The sequence below is a fragment of the Schistocerca gregaria genome, chromosome 2, assembly GCF_023897955.1.
Source record: "Schistocerca gregaria isolate iqSchGreg1 chromosome 2, iqSchGreg1.2, whole genome shotgun sequence".
NCBI lineage: Eukaryota > Metazoa > Arthropoda > Insecta > Orthoptera > Acrididae > Schistocerca > Schistocerca gregaria.
In genome coordinates, this window is record NC_064921.1 from 630,223,590 (window position 1) to 630,246,398 (window position 22,809).

Here is a 22,809-nt window from a genome sequence, read left to right on the forward strand (position 1 = left end):
TTGTTTTCACGTTCACTACGCTAGGTAAGATATTTTAGGATAATCCTAAATTCGTAGTTAAAAGCCGGCAATAGGAGTTTCCGACGTGCGTCTTACCGGTAAAAGTAGCTCTTCGCAGTTTTACTTCGTCAGATATTCCAGCATTCCTGGCTCCCAGTACCTCCAGTCGAGCTAACCTCTGAGAATTCATTCTCCACTTCGCCACATCCGCTCGATGAGTCCTTTTCTTTTACCCATAGTTAGCTTCCATATACTGAAGTGCTATTTCATTGCAGGTCGTACAAGAGTTCAAAAGGCTTTTTCACATGTAAAATTTCACTATCGCATAACCCCACGTTTCCTAGTGTCAGTTATTGCTACGGGATACCTAACTGGAGCAGTGAATCATTAACCTTCATTTTCAATTTTGAAAAGTGCACAGATGTATATTCTTTCCTTTCTTTGCTTCAGCCGGCCTTTGTGACCGAGCGGTTCTAGGCGCTTTAGTCCGGAACCGCGATGCTGCTACGGTCGCAGGTTCGAATCCTGCCTCCTGCATGGATGTGTGTGATGTCCTTAAATTAGTTAGGTTTAAGCAGTTCTAAGTCTAGGGGACTGATGACCTCAGATGTTAAGTCCCATAGTGCTTAGAGCCATTTGAACCAATCTTTGCTTCAAATTGATACCTTCTCAAAATATTTCTTTTTTCTTCATTAAGAAGCCTGTTGATGCAACTAATTATAACAGCAGGCTTTAATCACAGACAATAAAAACATCTGTGCAATGATCAATTTTCTACGGTCGCAGGTTGGAATCCTGCCTCGGGCATGGATGTGTGTGATGTCCTCAGGTTAGTTAGGCTTAAGTAGTTTTAAGTTCTAGGGGAGTGATGACCACAGCAGTTGAGTCTCACAGTGCTCAGAGCCATTTTTTTGATCAATTTATGTTGGGTGCACTGATTTCCGAAAATGACACATCATCGCTGGGAATGTCACGAACCTTGCCGACTAGGAGCGAAATTAATCTCCAGTACCACATTTATACTAGGACGTACTCCAACTCAAAAACTATAAACTGTATAAGGCCCCGTCTTCGGTGTTATTTCGGATTATTCCTGTGCCAAACGGCAAGGTCCTCTGTTCGTTAGCACACACACATGTGTTCGCTAATGAGAATTAATGTAAAACCTAAAACGTCACTGCACTAACGCGGCACAGACAGACGTTGGTGCGCTAACTAGTTTGGCGTGTCGGTGTTTATCGTTGGATTGTCAGTGAGGTCGCTACAGGCGACTTTTGTCATGCAAGTGCCACCCGAGGGACGCTCACTTCTGACGCAGAAGGCGCCAAGCGTGCCCATATGTAGCTGTACAATGTGCGGGTCAAGTCATCAAATTAATGCTTTACGTTTTTTAAAACAGGTTGCGAGACAGAAATGTGGCAGCAGCGGGGCGAAAAATAGACAAGCGTATAAAAAAATTGTGCTATTTTCAGTTTGCTGAAAAGTTTCGAAAATGCATTCAAAGATGCAGGAATACGAATTGCTAACGTTTAAGAAACTGAAATTGTGCACGGAATCGTCCGATTACGAACAACACTAAATGTTAGAAAGGTATACAAGAATTAAACCCGCCATCCACATCTCAATAAGCTTCTGCGGTACGTCGTTTGGTGAAACGTAATTACCATGCCAGTTTCATTAGAAGCTCTTTCTGTTCCATTTGTGTGATTTTGTCTGTCCTAAGCCCGCATTTCATGTATTATCGCGGTCATAATGTGATATTTCCAGAATGTATATGTTTAGGGGAGGGCAGACTGGAGTTCCCTGACTCTTCGTGAAAAAACAGTTTTTCAGAATTTTAAAAGTAAATTTTATCAGTAGCTTTGTTTTGGTGTCACTCGCTGGATTCTACTGGACCTGGATGTCACTTTTGCTATCGGGCTAAACATATCGCTGACGACTGACGCAATGCATCTTAACATTCCTTATCGTTTCTATAAATAGTGATTGGTGAGAATTGCCGGACAGAGGAACAACACACAAGAATGTATCGATAATTGTTTCGCCACAGATGGATTACATAGCGACGAATTCTCCCAGTGTATCATAGCCAAGTAACTGCTAGCCTTACAATACCGTCGGTACAGGGAGTAATTCCTACACGTTTGGCTCTTGTCATTAGACCTACATCAGGGGTTCCCAACAAAATTTTCTCTTGTCATATCACAGTTTCAAGTACCTAAAAAAGCCAAATTAAGAGTCTTTTTATACGTTTTCTATTTTTGGTACTTAGAAAAAACATTGACATATTCCCTATTAAAAATATTGAGCAGCCAAAACAAAAAATTTGTTATCATACGAAATATATTTAATATATTTTTTATTCTAATAGCATCTTGCGGACCCCTCTGGCATAGCTCGCGGACCCCTGGGTGTCCGCGGACCACCTGTTGGGAACCACCGATCTAGATATTTATTGTCGATAATATGCGATTTGTTCTCCCGTTTAGACACGTTACATTATGATACTATATGTTGAAAGCCGCCTTCCAGTTTTTCACAGAAAATGGCCACACGTAAGACTGCTTTCATTTCATAATAACACCCACGGACTGCACCTCTCTGTACACATCAGTGCTGTCCGCGAATATTGACAGAGCTCTAGCGACGTTACCCACAAAGTCACTTGCGTATGTCCTGAATGGAAGCTGTCCGGCCAGGCACTCTCCGCGTACGCCATATTGCCGGCTGCAGGTGGCCGCCAGAGTATTGGCTAGTCGCGTAGTGTCCTGATGGTACTCATGTTTGTTTGGACAACCGACGCTCTGTTTGCTTGCGTATGTATTCGAAGAGCAAAGTAGGCGCTGACGATGCGAGCTTACCGAGAACGGTCCGACATACAAGGCGGCGCAAAGTCTTCTACCGCGAACGGTGCATCTGTGTCCAGAGCCAGATTACGTACAAGAACGTGCATCGACTCCTCTACTCTGTGAGCTCTAGCACAATAAAACTGCACTTTAGTATCCATAACACTGGAAGAAAATCTTATCAGCAAGTAATTTTACTTGAGTACTGCTCGTCAGAGGTCGAGACGGACAGGCCATAGCTGACTTTTATTGCGAGGGCGTATTTCTCATATCGAAGAAATCATGTGAGACCGCGGAGTACCTAAAGCGAAATGGCAGAACGGTCCGAATATTGGATGACTGTCGCTACGTTCTCTTGTGTTTTCTCAATTTAGAACTGAAGAAATTGTTTCTTAAACTGTATATTTGGAAAATATTTTTAAATGCTTGTCTGTTTGGCGACCTACTTCCTAGAAGAAAGTGCATATCTTAAAAAAATACAGAAAGCGTTGACTTACACCAGAAATAGTTCCACTAATAATTCAAGTTTTTCTAGTCTGTAGCAAAACAGATTCAGAATTTAAGAGACATTAACTGGAAAACCAATATGAAACCTTACATAAGCACTACACAATGTTTTCGACTGTGACGAGGTGTTTCCTCAATCATCAGGATGTGTGCCACTGTCGTGAATTAAATCCCTAACTTCTCCACAACAGGCAAGTAACCTGTCCATTCTAACTTTTCCACAGCAGGCATGTAATCTGTCCATTGTACGAACGCGCTAAGCTGGGCGGTCACCTTGGCGTTTCTGGAGAGTGTTGCGTGTCGTCAAATGGTGAACCATTTTTCATTTCAGTCAGTTAAAAAAGAAAAACTAACGTGCGAGTGACGACGAGTCCATTACTTAGTTGTGTTTAGGGGCAGGCTACGCTTCATAGCTGCAGGTTTCGAAGAATTCCGTGCTCCAGCGCCGTTCGGCGTTCTCGCCTTATTACTGTCCAGAACGCTTTGTGTGGCTGCTCCATTAACGTACAGCAGGTGGCTCTCAAAGAAAGTGGGACCGCTTATTTACTGCTTAGAGTGCACTGGAAGGGAGAAAATTCCAAGGAGATCCGGAACCATGATTAATGTACAAGTGAGCAATGTTTACTGCTTGTTTAGGGCCTACTCCGAAGTGTCGTTTGGATGTGCTTTTGTGCCTAACGTATCGCCTACTATTCCTCCCTCCCCCCCCCCCCCCCCGCCCCCCTACCAACCCCCTTTCACCCGGAGCGCGCTCTTGGAGAATAGCAAAAGAACTCCTCTGTAGGAAGTTCCAGATATATGTGTGGCTTATAAAGCTAGTTCACGAAAGTAGTTGCATGTGGCTTCTGGAATTAAAGATGAGAAATAAAGGAAGTTATTCCAATTTCTTTCTTACTGAGTTGCATCGAGACAAGGCAGATATTTCGACCTCTCATCATTTCATATCTTTCTATCAGTATCTTATGAACAAGGACGGCTTTATGAAAGGGACGATGCATTCTCCTGAAGTAATTTCGGATAATCAAAGAAACACCTATCTGGCGGCGATCTGAAGTACAATGCTACAGAAAGCGAGTCCAACCGCTGTTCCACCACGCTCAGCATCATGTTAATGAGAGACCTGTACCAAAACGATGAGACTTTGAAATACTGAAGTTAGTAGGTTATTGAAGACGACGACACATTTAAAAAATGTAATACTTGCTACGCAGAACAATAGTTACGGAGAAGCTGAATGCTCACACAAACAACTTCCTCCCAACATCAGTGATACCTGTGGTTGTCTTCCTGGAGATGGTATGCTCTCGTCTTTCTCCCATGTCTGAACGTACTCAAATTGCTAGTTACAAGACGAGGTACAGTTTAACGTGAAGTTCCGGTGACAGTGCAGTTTCGTATTTATTTCATTCGTGGAACACCCGCAGAAGTGAAAGCCACTTACAGAGCCAGAAAAAGTTTCCAGGGTCAATAAGGGATCCATCTCACAAGCGTTCGAATTACGAGAAGAAACTTCGAAAGTTGTCCGCAGCTCGTGGTCGTGCGGTGGCGTTCTCGCTTCTCGCGCCCGGGTTCGATTCCCGGCGGGGTCAGGCATTTTCTCTCGTGATGACTGGGTGTTGTGTGATGTCCTTAGGTTAGTTAGGTTTAACTAGTTCTAAGTTCTAGGGGACTGATGACCATAGATGTTAAGTCCCATAGTGCTCAGAGTCATTTGAACCATTTGAGCCAACTTCGAAAGTTATTTTTAGTGGTCAGTTTTAATAAGAACATTCCGCCCCTGTCAAATCAATGTGTTTGCAATAACGCATGACTGCGTGGAATAAAATTAGAGAATCGTGTCTACTGGCTGACGTGTAGCTGTAAGGCAGAGCGCTGGCCACGCGGCGGAAAGCGCTGCCACAGTAGTGACGCCGGAGAGTCATCAACGCTGATGGAATTACGCTTTATGTCGAGAGTTACGGTACAGTAATGTGCTTTATGGCAGCCGTGATAAACCAAACTGTGAGATAATACCTCGAGCTAATGTCAGATGGGACGAGCAACTGCTAGAAATCCAATCTCGTCCATTCTGTGCAAAAGGAAACTTAACGTGAATGTACTACTAACAAGCTTCCTTTATCTGCTCCGTGATCAGTGCATTTTATTAATTACCTCTGGTTGCTCACTGGTCTCAAGTATCGTCTATTACCACAAATGCTGCACAGCTTACAACTCGCAAACAGACTTTCTGGATCGTATCTTTCTCTTTGACAGGTTTTTAAACCACTGCCCGTGGCAAAGCAGAGGTCTGATGAAAATCGGTCAAGACTTCTTGCTACGCCAACACCACCGCACCTTTAGTTGCAGTGGGCTTCTTAAAGGATGCAATAGTAACTACGAAAGGTGACTTTGTGGTGGCAACAGATCTATAGATGCTCTTATATACCTAAACAGTTCAAATTATAATAGTTGTACAACCGTGACGTCACATAAACCTTAAACACCAAATACTGGTTTACGAACTTCCAGCGTGCTGGAATAATTGCAGGTCAGCAACTTCTGTTAATCGATGCAACGGAAAACTAGCCAAAGATGCAAATTTCACCTTTTTACTTACTTGATGACTAGGTTCGGGCCGCGACCTATTTTCAAATAATCCAGATAGTCAAAACAGTATTTTCAAAATACAAGAACCATGTCAAAAATACGTATGTGCTATGAAGTGCAAGTGAACAGTCTTCTGTATGCTCTATAACAGTTCATTCGCACATCATAATAAATATATATTTTTCACATGGTTCTTGTATTTTTGGAAATACCATTACGACTACCTGGATTGAAATGACTCTCGGCCCGATAGTAGTCATCGAGCAAATAAAAAGAGAACTTTGCAACTATGGCTGCTGTCCTTAAAAAAAAAAAAAAAAAAAAAAAAAAAAAAAAAAAGATGTCGGACGGGACACTGAAGCTGGCTGCTCCAGAAAACAAGGCTGCGCAACCTCGCTCACTGAATGTAGCAAAACTTGGGATCCGGTTCTCGCAGTTCTCAAGAACTGTCGTCGTCAAAAGCAAGGTGTGGCAGCCTTTTTTCACAGAATTAATAGTTGCACGTTTGTTTTCAGTTCCAGCACAGAGTTTCGTAATGTTGCCCTGGTCGACGCCGAATCTGCCACTTACAACTCAAAAAATAACTTTTGTACAGACTGATGCAAATCCTTCGTTTCGTATTCAAATAAATTGCTGCTATTGGCGAAAATACGTTACTAGTGTATGCGTTGGGTCCTGATAATTCTTTGAAATGTTGCGAACGTCGGAAACCGAAATACCGTAGTATGAAATATAATAAATTTATCAGCCAATGAGGACTGAAGCGCTAAAGGCTAAAGTTGGCAAAGATATGAGTCATGTAGTTGCAGGAGAATCACTTCTATAATGGCTGTTTACCACATCATGGATGCGTATAACTCGTGAATTGTATGGAATGGAGCAGATAGTAGAATGCAGCATTTAGCAACGTCAGTGATCATAGAGAAGTTAATCATAACCAAATATTGAGTTCTTAAACCTACCACACATCTTCAATAAGTTTCTAGTTTGTGTTTGTGCGGGCTTTGGAACGTGTTGAAGTTCAGCCACATTTACCTCAAACCACACGGATGTAGTTTTACTTTTAATTGGAGCATTGTCGTCTCCAAAGATGTTTTCCTTGTTTGCAAATAATATGTGTATTGTAGGATGTACTCGGTTAAAAATCATTTGCTCGCACTCATGGTCTTATGTCGTATTTCGAGAGTAACAATAGGACCAAGAGAATGCCATATATCACTATGGTAGACATAATCGTCATGAGGCATTCAGCAAATTATACGAAATTTCTCGTTTATTGTTCCACCTCAACTGCACATTTTTAATAAGACTGCATGTTTAAGTCACTCTGGATTATCTTCAGTAGCTGCGTCAGAAACCCGTCTTGTCTACTCAGAACCAAATATCAGAGTACTCTGATACTGTACATGGTTCTGAGTAGACATGACGTGTTGCTGACGCAATTACTTAGATCTGAAGGTGATCCACAGCGACTGAAATACGTAATCTAAGTAAAAATAATGACAGTCTTAATACCATATATAACAGTAAAAAAAAAGTAGTCTAACGTGTAAGTCCTTCTGGGTATTCTCCATATTAAACCTGTGGACAAGGTACAGGACGACTCATCACACTATACTACTGTCTTCAGGTGTTTGTTTTGAAGCATGGTTTCACCACCATTTACATCCTGATAATACAGTCTGAAGTCAGAAGATTGGCACGGATTTGCAGTTTATGCGATTACGACATTGCGACAGCAAACGCAAGTGTCTGCAGATACTTTCACCATACCGGCGAGTTTTGTGGTATTGTTCGTTTGATGTTGTGCGGTCGCCATCACTGATTTCGACCATGCGTGACTGCTACAGTCGCAGGTTCGAATCCTGCCTCGGGCATGGATGTGTGTGATGTCCTTAGGTTAGTTAGGTTTAAAGTAGTTCTAAGTTCTAGGGGACTGATGACCTAAGATGTTAAGTCCCACAGTGCTCAGAGCCATTTTTTGATTTCGACCATTGCTGCTCTCCACTGATGTTTCCTCGGGCCACTACTCATATGTGGGCTAATTTCTTGGAATAATATTGCCGCTAGTATTGCTACATACGGTAAGCTCTATTTCGCTGTGCCTCGTTAAACGTTGGGAAGGTACTGGCTTTTATCTCACTCTCATCCGGACTTCCTACGAATTCGTTGCACATCGTTTAACATACTATGATCTTCTTCCTTAAGAACAGGGGGAAAAATAGCGTTCAAATTACTGTATTCCGTCACACACATACGTCTAAACACTGTGTACATAAGTATTTCTAAGCAACATTCTTGAAAGAAAGCCAGGCAACGACGAAGTGTGTTTATCTTACCACATTACTTCAGTACAATGTGTGTGCCCCAGTTCTAGAAACAGTTCGTTCACGAAAACATCCCACAAACAAATGTTGCCGTGATGCAATGGCAGCGTGAAGTTGTTGTCATGTCGGGCGCTACTTTCAGACATCTATCTCTGGTTGAGAAACTTAAAGAACAGCAAAGCATATAAGAGCACGAAAACGTCATTTGTGACTACGATTTCCTCGCTATATCGCCGCTGTCATTGGTAATCTACTTTTCTCTCCCAACCGGCAGAGTGGCTCTCGCTGATGCACAAGACTGCTCAAAATGCACCTAGCGACACGGCGCACTGGTTTCTGCGGCAGGCGAGAGTGTGGTAGTGGCCACGGCGATTCTGGGCAATCAGCTGCGTTTGGCTTCCGGCGCTATATTGCTGCATCATGCAAACAACAGGCGGGGACCGAAGGACGCCAACAGACAGATGCAGGAACAAGGTTACACAGGCGGCGGAAGTAGAGCGATTTCAGCTCAACAGCAGCGTCAACAGGAAGCTGACATGCCTCATACATCGCAAGGGCGTAAGCACACAGCCCAACACTGTCCTGAAAATATTTGCACATCCCGCACACAGCAGGCTACGCATCTTCTCGTTCTCTAGTCGTCAGTTTGTAACCATCATTCATATGGCATTTACCTTTGCGCTCAGATTACGGGAAAAAGGAAAGTGGCAGAAATTAGCTCTCAGGTCAATAGCTGTTGCGCCTCTGATACGGCAGGTTGATTTGAAATGAGACCCTGAGATAAATGAAAGCATTACTGTGTCATTAGTAACGTACAGCAAAATTTGCGGAGATGATGTCTTACGATCCGTGGTTCCATATTATTGTTCTTTCTACTGCCTGGATATCAAATAAATTTTTCAAACTTCACATAGATCATCAACTGAAACCCACAAAGAACTGCAACCAGCCAGTTTAATTCATATTGCGATTTCGTGTTTTCATCATCATCATATGATACGTACGCGTGATTCTCAGCACAATGTGTGAAATTGTCTGGAAAAAGAAGACGAGAAAGTAACAGAAGTAATATAGTATTAATATAACAGCGATTGCGGTTACAATTACGTGGGTGCTTTCATTGCATAAGTAAATAGAAATACAAATAAATAACTTCCAACCATCACAGAGTGCTCTCACCAATCATATTTACGTACACATTTTACTTCTTAGGAGTTGACATAAGCGGAGGTTGCGTCACAGTAGTGTGTATTTCAGCTGATATTCATAAGACAGAGTTAGGCAAAACTAAAATCTTCCGATTTAAAGCTAAACAAATCCTATACAAGGCGGCTTTCAGTTATTCTTATTCCGAGTATCCTATCCAAAGCTGAAAGAAACGCTTAACGGCGAAACTATATCACGTTCCCCATTATGTTATTTAACAGAATTGAGTTATAAAAATATAATTGTGTTCACATAGACAAACGATACTTTCAACATTGTTCGGTATACGTTAAGGGTAAAAAGTTGTCTGATATTGGTAGAACTATAAAGTCCAATGTTTCCGCAGACGCCAGAAGTAAACTAAATGATAAGGAACTTAAATGAGTTCCTCTTCGTATTTGTTTCTATTCGAACCAGTTGTCCCGACAGTACCGAGAGCTTTAGACACGAAGCACCCTCTCAGTTGGATAACAGGAGTAATCAATTAAACCTAGATCACAATTTAAGGCCTCGGATTTGGAGCCGGCTCCTTCCACATACAACTCCTTTGCCTTAGCCAATGTGTTATTTTCCATAGGCAGTAACGACAGGCGACTGCAGACTGGAGTCCCACATGTTCTGTCCGATCCAGACTTTGCCTATTGCGCATACTACAATTAAGTTTGGCTTTATTTTCTCTGTCTCCTGAAGTGCAGCTCTGAACTAATAATCAGGCCTGATGAATTCAAAAGCGGCGTTTCATCTGATATCGCTGTATCCGCGAATGGAACAGAAGGGGACTGCAGCTAACTCCCGTAACAGGCCCCGTGCACTGTGGGCCACGCTTAAGAGTGTACATGTCGATATACAATATAAAAATTCCTCAGACTTCGATAAAACACGACCATAAAGTTTCACACCCTTGGTATTTGTAATTTGTATTTTGATTGCTACATTGCAGTAAACCTTTTGCATCTGTGACATAAAGTGGCGTTAAAAGACCTTCTAATGCTCTTTATGCAGCAAGTGGTCTTCAAGCAGTCCTGCCTGAAATTACGGTCAGCTCAACCGACCTCATCTTGAGCGAAATCTAGGTAAACTAAAAACCAGGGTAAATGTCTCGTACAGAAATCCGCCCCAAAATAACGTTTACTGAAATGAATACGGTTTGCCTACTTATTCCATTAAATCAATTAAGCAGTATATTTCAGTCCTGAAATTCGTACTCCTTCGCGACACAGTCATCAGTTCAGGTGAACGCCGCGATGGCGCCTTCAATAAAACACGAGTAACTGATTCTCCCATACTTATTCACATGAGCTAGTGTTCCGTCTCTAATGTCGACGATGTCAGTGAAAATTCAGCTCTAGCCTTCGTACTTTCCTCCCGTCGAATTCACTGTAGCTTAAGAAACAATAGTTCCCTACCGGGAAAAAAAAATATTTTAAAATCCTGAAAAAGTACAGAGATCGAATGTATTTGTATAAAAGTTTTTATTCCCATTAATTGTCATCAGATCCCATGAACCAGAAACAGAAAGCAAGACAGTTAAAGCAGAAGAGGAATTGCGTTTACATATAGCCTCCTTCCTTCGGTGTGACCCCGCCTTGGAAACTCGACCACACTCCATTGAATTAATAACTCTTGACAACGCTACCCTGAACTCAGCGGACCCTACACCCTAGTTTGCTTGGTGCCTTTATTCGCCAATCAAGTGCCGTTGTGGCAGCTCTTCAGTGTCGCTACCTTCATCCTACCCCATATGAGTGTGTCGTCCCCAACGACTGAAAACCGTCGCTTGCCGGCCTTCTGTTCTCTGTCATGCGGTTCACAACTGCTGCTGTACGGTGAAAAGCGTTAAGAAACAAATAAAATCTGAGACGCGTTACATGGTCCGAAACCAATGCTATGTGCTAATGAAATATTTGAATCACGAATCTACAGAAGCGATATGTTGTGTGTGGGCATAACAATGCTGGTATATCGCAAACTTTAACGGGGCTTTGGAATAGTCTAAAACGGGTTTCGTTACACACAGGCTGTCCTCCATGGAGTGTGTGTCAGTTGACATTTTTCGGCATTTCCGCTGCACGTTTACGCAAAGTGGACAATCCCGATACTTCGTACAGGCGTTTGAGAGTCCCAGATGTAGATATAAACTCATATAACTAATTTTCTAAGAAACCCATATATCCGTTTCACTGGCAGTGTCTGTTTGAGATTCATAAATTTTTATTCCCCATTTTTCTACACTGAACCAAAACCTTCCACTGACTTTAACCAGTAACAAACCACATTTTTGTTTAATTTCATCGTCCCGCACACTGCAACCTCAGATAACCGTACGGCGAAACGCAGCTTTGAATGGTTAATTACGCAGTGAAAGGCGTATACACCAGACGCATAAATTTAAATTTCTCCATATACAGGGAGAATTGGAGGAAAGGTACATGCTTTGAGGGGTGAAAGTATTAGTGAGCAAAAACAATCATACGATCAAATATCCTGTGCTTAACAGTTTGTAAGGAAACTAGTGAAAAAGTGAAAAAGTGGGGAACAGGATAAATGTAGGTGATAGTAAAGGAAACTCTGTGATCTAACGTTTTGTTTGATTGTGAACATTTCCTCACAGAAGGTGTTAAAACAATCCTCCGGCAGCTACAGCGCATTTTGCAGCATTTGCAGACAGCTGCTATGCTGCCGATCTGTGCTCGTTCGTGCGGCCCTTTATTTGAGAACACGCGTGTAAAATACAAGTGCAAGTGAATTGCGCACTGAAAAGGTCAGTGAAGTCAACACTATGCAGCCTAATGTCGATTTGGTTGTATTCGCATGGGAGTGCTGGAGAACAATGACATGCTGTATGCCGGGGTGAAAGTATGCTGTATGCCGGACACGATTAAGGAAAGGGCATATGGTCATTTGAAGTTTATTGTTCAGAATCATCAATACTATCACCTTTCAAAACATGTACCTTTCCTCCTGACTCACTCTATATGTGGAGAAATGTAAATTCATGTATACGACTAATGTGAAACGTTTGCACTATCTTGAAAAAGCGTAGAGAAATAACTGTATTATGTAAACTGGTGGGGGAGGGGGGAAGAAAAGGAAAGGGAAGAAACCAATGATTCAGTTGCAGTTGGACTTCATACGGAATCAGCAGCGGCGAGTGAAAATGTGTACCGGACTGGGACTTGAACGTGGAATATCCTACTTAATAGGCAGTTGCGTCAACCACTGCACCACGCAGACACAGTAAGGTCGGTACACTCCCCACACAACATACACTCCCACCTAGCGCCACCTATCCGCAGTCGCTGTTCGTGTCCTCCATGCTCCCCAATTTTAGATTCCCACCGGAGGTCGAATGTAAATGTGCATCCACACTGAAGGTTCTGGATTCATTGGCCGTCGAGACGAACACGTCCGAAAGAACAGACACTGTGCACTTATATAAATAATTATTATCATTACCGGTTTTTTACCAAACACGTCATCTTCAATAATTTCTTTCTCTTTACATATTAAGATTTTTACACATGCTGTGTAGGTTACTTTCTCTTTAAATCATAAATCAGTAAGCATTTCATAACAAGTTATTATGGCAAATGGCTCTGAGCACTATTGAAATCAACAGCTGAGGTCATTAGTCCCCTAGAACTTAGAACTACTAAGGACATCACACACATCCATGCCCGAGGCAGGATTCGAAACTGCGACCGTAGTGGTCGCGCGCTTCCAGACTGACGCGCCTAGAACCGCTTGGCCACATCGGCCGGATAACAAGTTATTAAACGCATTACGATACGTTCGGGAAGCTTTGCTTATTCGTTAGGTGAGAATACCGGTTCAACAGTATTGCTCCCAGGAGTACAACTTAAAAGCGAAATATAAAAGTTACTGACATTTATTTCTCTTCTTAGGACTCATGCACCATTCCTGAAATTTACTGTATTTTGATCTCTCGAAAAAATGTATGCGATACATACGAAAAAAAGGTAAAAAAGGAACACTGTGGGATCTAAGTTGTCGTTCGCAATTGTGTGTACACAATAGTTATAAAAAATCATCTTCGCCCACAAAAACTTCTGGGAAATTCTAAGTAGCAAACTATCTCCACAGACCTGACAGAAAGCAGGAGCGTTTATCGATGTTAAAGTACGTAAAATGAAATGATTAAATATAGAAAATGCAGCGAGACGCACCATATCCCCCTGTACAAAATAATATACTGCAGAATCGGTATTCATAGCGATAAAACTAATCAACAGCTGTAGTCCGCTCGTTACACTAGCAGAAACGAACAAAGTGCTTGTACAAACATAAATTTGACCTACTCCAGGTACATAGGCTGTGTACATCACTGAACTCAATACTACATGGGAGCGAATCCTCAAGGGCGTCTTTGACTTTGTCGTGGTGGAGCCGCCGTCTTAACGAGAGGCATTAATAGTTGTCAGTAGTTTTCCTGCTTGCGGCCGGCCGCGGTGGCCGAGCGGTTCTAGGCGCTAGTCTGTAACCGCGCGACCGCTAAGGTCACAGGTTCGAATCCTGCCTCGGGCATAGATGTGTGTGATGTCCTTAGGTTAGTTAGGTTTAAGTAGTTCTACGTTCTAGAGGGCTGATGACCTCAGCAATTAAGTCCCATAGTGCTTAAAGCCATTTGAACCATTTGCGACTTGAGGTGAGTGTGTGTCTTAGTTTTGTAACAAAACCCAGACAACGTCGCAAAGTATCCATACACGAGAACTGCAGTCCTTCTGTGTAGCGGAACTATCTGACAGCTTGGCCTGACCTAGCATGGCGGCCGTGGGGTGGCGCGCCACGGACCTGCTGCGTGGAGCAGCCTCTGCGGCTCGGCTCCTTGGGGCGCGCACGCAGCAGCCGCGGCGACGGTCGCGTAGCGTCGCGTCGCGTGAGTCATGCGCGGCAGGTAATTGGCCGGTTAGCTCGCCAATTATCGGCCGTGCCGGCAGCCGCACTTTTGTGGTACAAGGGCGCACTCGCCTCTACCACTATCCCTCAACGCGCGATACCCACGCTAGCAGGCCGCCGCCATGTTAATTTACCGATCACACGTTTCGCAGCTTTACCAGTTCCCCGTATCCAACGCACGCGGACCTCCGCGCTCTTGACGTCATGCTACGGCCGCGCGAAAAGCAGCTTTCGATAGATGTTGCAAGTACTCGTATGCTTACAGAGCGCGCATCGCTATCTCAACACTGGCAGTATTCTCGTTAAAGATTCAAATCCACTGCAAGAAATAAGTTCGTGTTATTCCCTGCATTAGCAAAGAGTTAACAGGTTTGAGGAAGGTCTCCACATCGTCTAAACCTACGGCAGTTTCTTCTTCACGTTTGAGGAGAGTGGATGTACTCCGTTCAGAACTCTCTTATTGCCTATTCTACTTTGCTTTTCGTGTCTCATAGCCTCTACTACCTTGCATTACTCTGTAATCTGTCCAGCATTATTTCTCTGCTTCTTATAATGTATCTTCGGCTGTTGATATGCACTGTGGTTGATTCAGTACGACTTTATATACACGCACTCTGCGAAGCACTGCGGTGAGAATCAATTTGTCTCACAGTTCTGAGAGCTGGCAGGACCTGTACTCCATTCACAGTTTTCACTGCCTTACCTCTTCTTAGCCTTTTCACACCCGAAAAAAAAACCGCATGAATTTTCTCTTTTCATATTTCCAAGCAAAGTAATAAACATGCCTGAGACAAATGCAAACGAACTTTTTTTTCTTTTTTTTGATTCACCAAAGCATAAATGGATTTCCACACATGTGAACCTCAAATCTCACTTATCGTGAAAACGCACTAGTCTGTCTGTATTTTCTTTATCCTTTCTTCAATAAAACATTTTATTCAGTAATATCTCATTTGAAACAGTGAACTGTATATGGTTCTGCAGGAAACAGGGTTGTTAATGTCAATATTTCTTAAATATATGACTTCTAATACAGGTTTTTGTTGGTTCTCTAAAGCAACTTCATAGATGCAAGAAAATTATAATCATACAATAATCTCTGGCAAGTAATAACTTGCTCCTACCAATAAATAATTCATTACTTTTTATAAGCTACAAAACAATTGTTTTTCACGATGCATAAATACAGTACACATTTGACGCATATCTCTCTTATCTTGGAACTGCAACCAGGTTTCGTGCATTTTGAGGCATTCCTTGGCCCAATAAATTTTGGTAGTTGGACAACATTTTAAAACCTAAGTTCTGAAACTGGTTGCAACGCAGCTCTTCTTGGCTCTTTAAAAAATGGTTCAAATGGCTCTGAGCACTATGAGACTTAACATCGGAGGTCATCAGTCCCCTAGAATTTAGAACTACTTAAACCTAACTAACCTAAGGACATCACACACATCCACATCCACTTTTTGGAGAGGCTGAACAATGAAAACTAGAACAGATTCCATTGTGTTGAAATCTGAAAACCGGTTTTGAAACTCTCTCTTCAACGGTCAGGTTGGCCACATACTTCTGGATAGCTTCTTGATTTTATGATGTTTGTTGATCCGACAGTTCTGACTGTTCGCGAATAATAACCTTACGACGCAAGAGGAAAGACCCTTGCTTGGCGCGATCGTTAAAGGCGGCGAAATGCAGATGGAGACGAGAGAGGCGGATACAGTGTTGTCAGATTTACTGTCTACAAATGCCGTGCGAAACACGCATTGTCAACAAACTAGTACTTAAAAAAAGCGCTCATTTGAACATAGTTAGGTCAAAAGTTTCGAAAGATCGACAGAAAAAGCTATCGACTGGTCGACTGCGATCGACGGGTTGAGCATCCGTGCTCGTGTTGCTTAGCAGCGCTGGCTGCACACTTAACACGAATAGTAGCGTAAGAAGTGTGAACGCCGCATACTCACAAAACTAGTTGCAAGGACAGCAAGTTCGATTTCCTGTATTGCAACACCACAACGACGTTTACTTTATAAGAGTGGTATAAAATCCATTTTAGACCTTTTCCTAAAGAATAGCAAATGAGTAAGAGTCATTAAATAGGATAGAGTGCTCCACCTTTTTAGGTGTACATACCAATGAAAACTTGAACTGGAAGAAGTATATCACTGGTTCAGCTACTTTTGCTCTTCGTATTTATTGCTATTCTTGGAAACAATCGTATTAACTTCGTGACATATACTTTATATTTCCCCTTAATAATATTTCGCGAAATAATTTTTTGGGGTTACTCAACACTAAGAAAGTAGATATTGATTCTACAAAAGCGATCAGTAAGAATAACGTGTGGCGGAGGTTCGAGTCCTCCCTCGGGCATGGGTGTGTGTGTTTGTCCTTAGGATAATTTAGGTTAAGTAGTGTGTAAGCTTAGGGACTGATGACCTTAGCAGTTAAGTCCCATAAGATTTCACACACTTTTGAACAATAACATGTGGTGCTCATCCCAGTGCATCATGTAGGCACCTCTTCAAGGAGCTAGGCATTGTACGCGCGCCTTTACAAAACATATATTTGCTAATGAAATCCGTCATAATTTGAGAAGAACAGTTATGTCCATACTACAGCTCTGGAGAGAAAAGTGACATTTCTTGGAAAGTGTTAAAGCTGCCAATATAAGTTATCTTAATTACACCTTGTTAATGTTGTCAGTGGTTCAAAAAATGGTTCAAATGGCTCGGAGCATTATGGGACTTAACTGCTAAGGTCATCAGTCCCCTAGAACTCAGAACTACTTAAATCTAACTAACCTAAGGACATCACACACATCCATGCCCGAGGCAGGATTGGAACCTGCGACCGTAGCGGTCGCGCGGTTCCAGACTGTAGCGCCTAGAGCCGCTCGGCCACTACGGCTGGCCGTTGCCAGTGGTTCAGAAAAAGAGTTCAATATGCCGCAACAAAATTTTTGGGTCGTTTGCTCCATAACGTAAAACGTCTGACAGGTAGCGAAGCAAGTTTCAAATCTAATTTAAAACCAGTTCTCCTAGACAACCCCAATGACAAATTTCTACATAGAAACTGGTGGCCAGTACAAAAAGGAAATTGTAATTGTAAGTCTAAAAATAATAATGTATTTATTAATGGTTAACAATAATCATCTGTACATATCTTGTTAACTGACATGTTCCACGCCATTTCGATAAAAGAGTAGTTCAGATGTTCTGTAGAACATGTAACTAAGTAAATTCACTCACTAACTACCGACAGAGATTACCAAGTAGCCTTCAACACACTCACGAACCATCTGTAAAACTCTTCTTGACTAATCCCACTTTAACTTCTACCCCTTTCCCGAGCCAACTTTCTGAGTAACGTTTTTTGGAGAGTACAAGTCAGCAACTAAGGTGAGAGGGACGGCCGTTCAGGAGGGAGGAGGATAGAAACAGTATGATCTGTTGTACAGTGTTTGCTCTGATCCGAGTTATCGCACTTGCAGGGTCACATGAAAAAAATTATACATGCAATCCCTTTTAATGCCAAAGACGAAATAATTCTGTGACTATTGTTCCCCTTGAACCACAAAATCTAAATGGAAATGATAGAGAGACCCACTGGGTGGTGTTGGGCCGCCTTTCCTTCAAGACGTGTGTTACAGGCGCACCTGTCAATTGTAGGTGGTTGTGATGTGTGCGAGTAGAGTTTTAGTGTCGTGTTGGTGTTGTTCCTCTTGAACCACAAAATCTAACTGGAATTGATAGAGAGGCCCATGGGGTGGTGTTGGGCCGCCTTTCCTTCAAGAAATGTGAGTGTTGTGTTACAGCCGCACGTGTCAATTGTAGGTGGTTGTGATGAGTGCGAGTAGAGTTTTAGTGTCGTGTTGGTGTTGTCGAAGACTATGAAAGAAGAAACGGTCAGGGTGAAACCCGATGTCGGTACACAGTCTACTCTCGAAAAAGACCCAGGAACCGCCGAGCTTAAACTCTCCACCCGACGGACGGGTCATCATCATCAGCAGTGAGCTTTTCAGACATTCACCGTATGATATGAACATTACGTATTGATTAATAGTGCTGTATAAAGTCAAACATTTAGCGGGAAAACCGAAAAAAACCGTACCAGTCTGAAAAAGACAGTGCAATTTGACAATTTTATCATCAATGCATTAGGAATGACGAAATATTAAACGCAATATATAAACCAGAAATTTGACGTGCTATCAGTATCATTAAAAATGACAGGTCAACGTAGTAAATGGGAACGCAACCAAGAAAGTTATCAGGGAATGATTGCAGCAAAGTTGCATGAATGTTTTAGGAAATGATAACTACTGGAATACATGTAACGGATATGAGAGTCGACTAGTACGTCAGACATGCAGTAAAGACGATATACTTCAAAAAGAGACGGAGATCAGAATTCATTGTCACATCGGCTTGTAAGTCGCCCGCGGAAGTTTTATGAAGAAATCGACTGTGGTTTGTTTCAGCAAGAAATCCTAGCAGGAAGAGATTATAGGATTGAATTAATATAAAAAGAAATACGAAACAGTATCACAACAACTGAAACATTGTTGAGCATAATATGAACTTTTCCGTCGAAGAGAAAGGAACTAACTTTTAGACTGACATACCAATGACGTTCTTCTTTTACAACGAGAAGATTACAGCCACTTGCGGAGTAAATGGTCACGCTAACACTGCAACTCTGTCGTTAGGTACTAAACGATAAACTAAATGAGCCGCCAACAATTAGCAATGAAGGCTGCGCCGGCATATGACGTACCCCAAAGCAGATGTCAGGGTCAGTTGACGTGTTCGCTTATTTATTGCCAGCTGAGATACGCCGAGGCGCGGCAAACCTGCAACGGCACATAAAAATCGGCGGCGACCTTGCCTGGAGACCCTTGGGCAGATGGCGCTGGGAAGGTGAAGGCCCGGGTCAGGCGTTGGGCAACGCTGCAGGCGGCAAGGCTGGAGTCGAACCGGGAACCCTGGCAAGGAGAACGCGCCTATTTGTGCAGTTGCAGTGGAAGTCGTGACAGGAAGAAAGCACCTATTGACGCTGTATCGGCAATCTTATAGGACCTTGAATTGTAACCAGGTAACCGCGTTTCGCAATGCAGAGCTAAGCAGTTGGCTCTCTTTACAGCAAGAATTGTGATATCCCTCTCCCTTGGCTCTGTATATGTTGACAATATAATCAGTTAACGTCGTCTCAGGGCTTCAACGCGCTGCAGATCGTGAGGGAAAAGGTATGCCCAATATATCCAGGAGGTACCTATTTTCTTCTAAAGATGTCGCTTGAACACCGCTAAATTAGCAGTAATTAATATATGCTTCGTACTAGCCTTGTTCCTGTCTCAAGAAGAAAGAATGTGATAATAGTAAACAAGAATCAGAAGACCAGAGAAGAAAATTAAGGAGTAAGCCGGAATTGATATTGTCGAGACATGCAGAGAAAAAGAAATACGCTGAGAGTGATAAAAAGTACTCTGCAGAAAACTAAAAGAGAAAAGGTCGGAGGTGAAGTCTAGGAAACTAAGGTTAGAAACCTGAAGAATGACACAGGGAGGAGAGCAATGGATTTATTATAAACTTACAAAGTACAGCTGCATAATAATTCGAAGAAATTGACGGAAATAGATTACGACAGACGGAATCAAGACTGTAGGTAAACGTGTGTTTGAGGAATAGTGGATCGTACTAACACTTCTATAACGGAGTGAGCCAGATTGTGACCCTTCTGGAATGACGACAGAATGTACAACGTAAATGTCAATTTCTTCTGCTCTGGAAACCAAATTTCTAGTGGAAGGCGCAGCATATATACTATTTAACACGAAAACACGTATACTGCTCTGCGAAACTTACGGAGGACATACACTGATCAGCCAGAACATTTTGACCACCGACCTACTATCGACGTAAACGCGTCCAGGCCTGTTGAGGAATGACTGCTAGTCAGACACACGTACGGTTCGTGTAGTATCAGTCAGCGTGCTGCCCATTTATAGAATGGGGAAAGTGTGCGATCTGTCCGAGTTTGACCGAGGGCAGATTTTGATGGCCCGGAGGCTCGGCACGAGCGTTTCGAAAATGACTTTTCGGGAGTTCGAGGAGTGGTGTGGTGAGTGTCTTGAACACGTGGCGAAACCACAGTGAGACCGCGTATAGACGTCATGGGGTTGGGCGGCCGTCCCTCGTTAAAGATGTCCGACGTCGTAAGCTGGGCATATGGTGAAACAGGGGAGGCGGCGAACTGTGGAGGAAATAACATCAGCTTCAATGCTGGCCAGAGTGCCTGTGCATCTGAACACACAGTTCACCGAACACTGCTAACGATGGGCCTCCGCAGCCGACGAGCCAATGTAAACACTACGACATCAGCAACTACGAATGACATGGACACGTGACCATCGGTATTCGAGGTTAGCGCAGTGGCAGAGCGTTGCATGGTCTGATGAATCCCGATACCTCCTTCATCATGCTGATGATGGGGGCGGGGGGGCGAATCTGTCGTCTTCGAGGGGAACAGCTCCTTGACACCTGTACTGTGGGACGGAGACTGGCTGGCGGCGGCTCTACAGTGTTCTGGGGAACATTCACGTGGGCATCGATGGGTCCAGTGGAGCTCGCGCAAGGCACAATGAGGGCCAAAGAGTATTGTAGGCAGGTTGCAGACCAGGTACGAAGGTCATATTTCCCGACGACAGTGCTATGTCACAAGGCCAGGAGTGTGATGGATTGGTTCAAGGAATACAGTGGCGAGTTCCATTTGATGTGCTGGCCCCCCAACTCGCCAGATCTGAATCCAATAGAACGCATCTGAGATGTGATTGAACGTGGCGTCAAAAGTCATCGACCCTTCCCCGCGATTTAAGAGAATTAGGGGACGTTTTTGGGCGGACGTGGTCCTAACTCCCTCTAGCAACCTACCAAGGTCTCAATTTTTCCATGCCACGACGCATCGCCGCTATTATCCGTGCCAAAAGTGGACATACCGGCTAGTAGATAGGTGGTCAAATGTTCTGGCTGATCAGTGCAGATAAAGCAACGTAACATATTGACTATTCAGTGGAAATTAATGAAGTGCAGGTGCATATTTCCAGAGGTTTCGCAGTCATCCTCAGAAAATGAGACGTCACATGGAATGAGATCAACGTAACTACAGCTTCAAATGGGGTTGGCGCCGCAGCACAAGGCAGTTGTAATGAGAAAAAGACCGTATGCGTCAATCAGCAAGCAGTTACGGTGCACTGTGCTGGTGTTCTTCACTGCAAAATAGCTCATAGACAGCATCTGGATGATTTTGCGCAGGCAAGAATCATCAGGAAACTGGAAAAACGACGAAGTGTGTCGAGTGTAGCCCAGGTGTTCGGTATTGCTCATAACGTTTCTCGTGTATGGGAAGCGTTTCGAAAAATAGGAACTGCTGCCCGAAGAAGAGGAGGTGGTCTACCACGATCAATTACAGCAGCAAATGACCGCTACTTTGCACAACAGGCAATAAGTGAACAAAGTCAAACAGCAACCACATGTAACAGGTCTGCAAGGTTCGCAATCTCACGCCCTACAGTGGCACAGCGACTGCATGTTGGTGGTCTTTTTGCCAGACGACCAGAAGGTTTTGCTCCGTTGACACAGGAACACTGGCAGTACCGTTTGCGATGGAGCCAAGAGCATACCGACTAGACCAACGAGGCGTGGGGACACGTGCTCGGATGAGAGCTGATTCACTCTGAGTACCTCATACAACGAGAGGTAAGAAAACATAATGGATCCAGGAACACTGGCGAACACCATCGTTTTGGTTGTCCAGGTGACAGTACAGGGAGGCATAATGTTACTGGGCGTACTGGCCTCCAAATCTTTGCACACAATACATTCACCTCAGATCAATTGTGACACTGTACTCCTTCCCCATTTGCGTCTTTTCAGAGTTCATTCAACCCAGGCTTCATTTTTATGGACGACAATGAATTACCGCATCGAACAGTGCAGGTTGAGGAGCTCTCGGAACGAGAGGGTATTCGGAGTGTGGACTGGCATGCCCGTTGCCCCAAGTTAAATCCCGTGTGGGAAGCGTTGGGAAGACGTATTGCAGAAAGTCCACATGCACCAACATCCATCCGGCAGTTGTCAGCGGCGTTGATGAAAGAGTGAAACGCCCTACCGCAAGAATCTTTAACAACTTTGTGGCCAGCATGGGAGCACGAAGTAGAGAATGCACTGCTGTCCGTGGTGATCACACATCCTATTAAGAACGATGCCCCGCCTTTTTTAATGATCAAGGGACAATCATAAATCACGGTAACTTCAATTTTATTATCTTCTATTCGTCACACTGCTTATTTTTTTCAGTTACCTTTTGCATTATACTGTAGCTGTTCGTCCTATGATGGCCCAAATTTCATCGAGCTGCATCAC

At 43.3% G+C, this 22,809-nt stretch overlaps 1 protein-coding gene across 1 annotated transcript in view; it reads left to right on the forward strand.

Moving 5' to 3' along the window:
- LOC126334646 (ATP-binding cassette sub-family C member 4-like) overlaps nt 1-22,809 on the forward strand; it is a 283,425-nt gene that overhangs the window by 1,009 nt on the left and 259,607 nt on the right. The gene's annotated exons all lie outside the window — the stretch shown is intronic.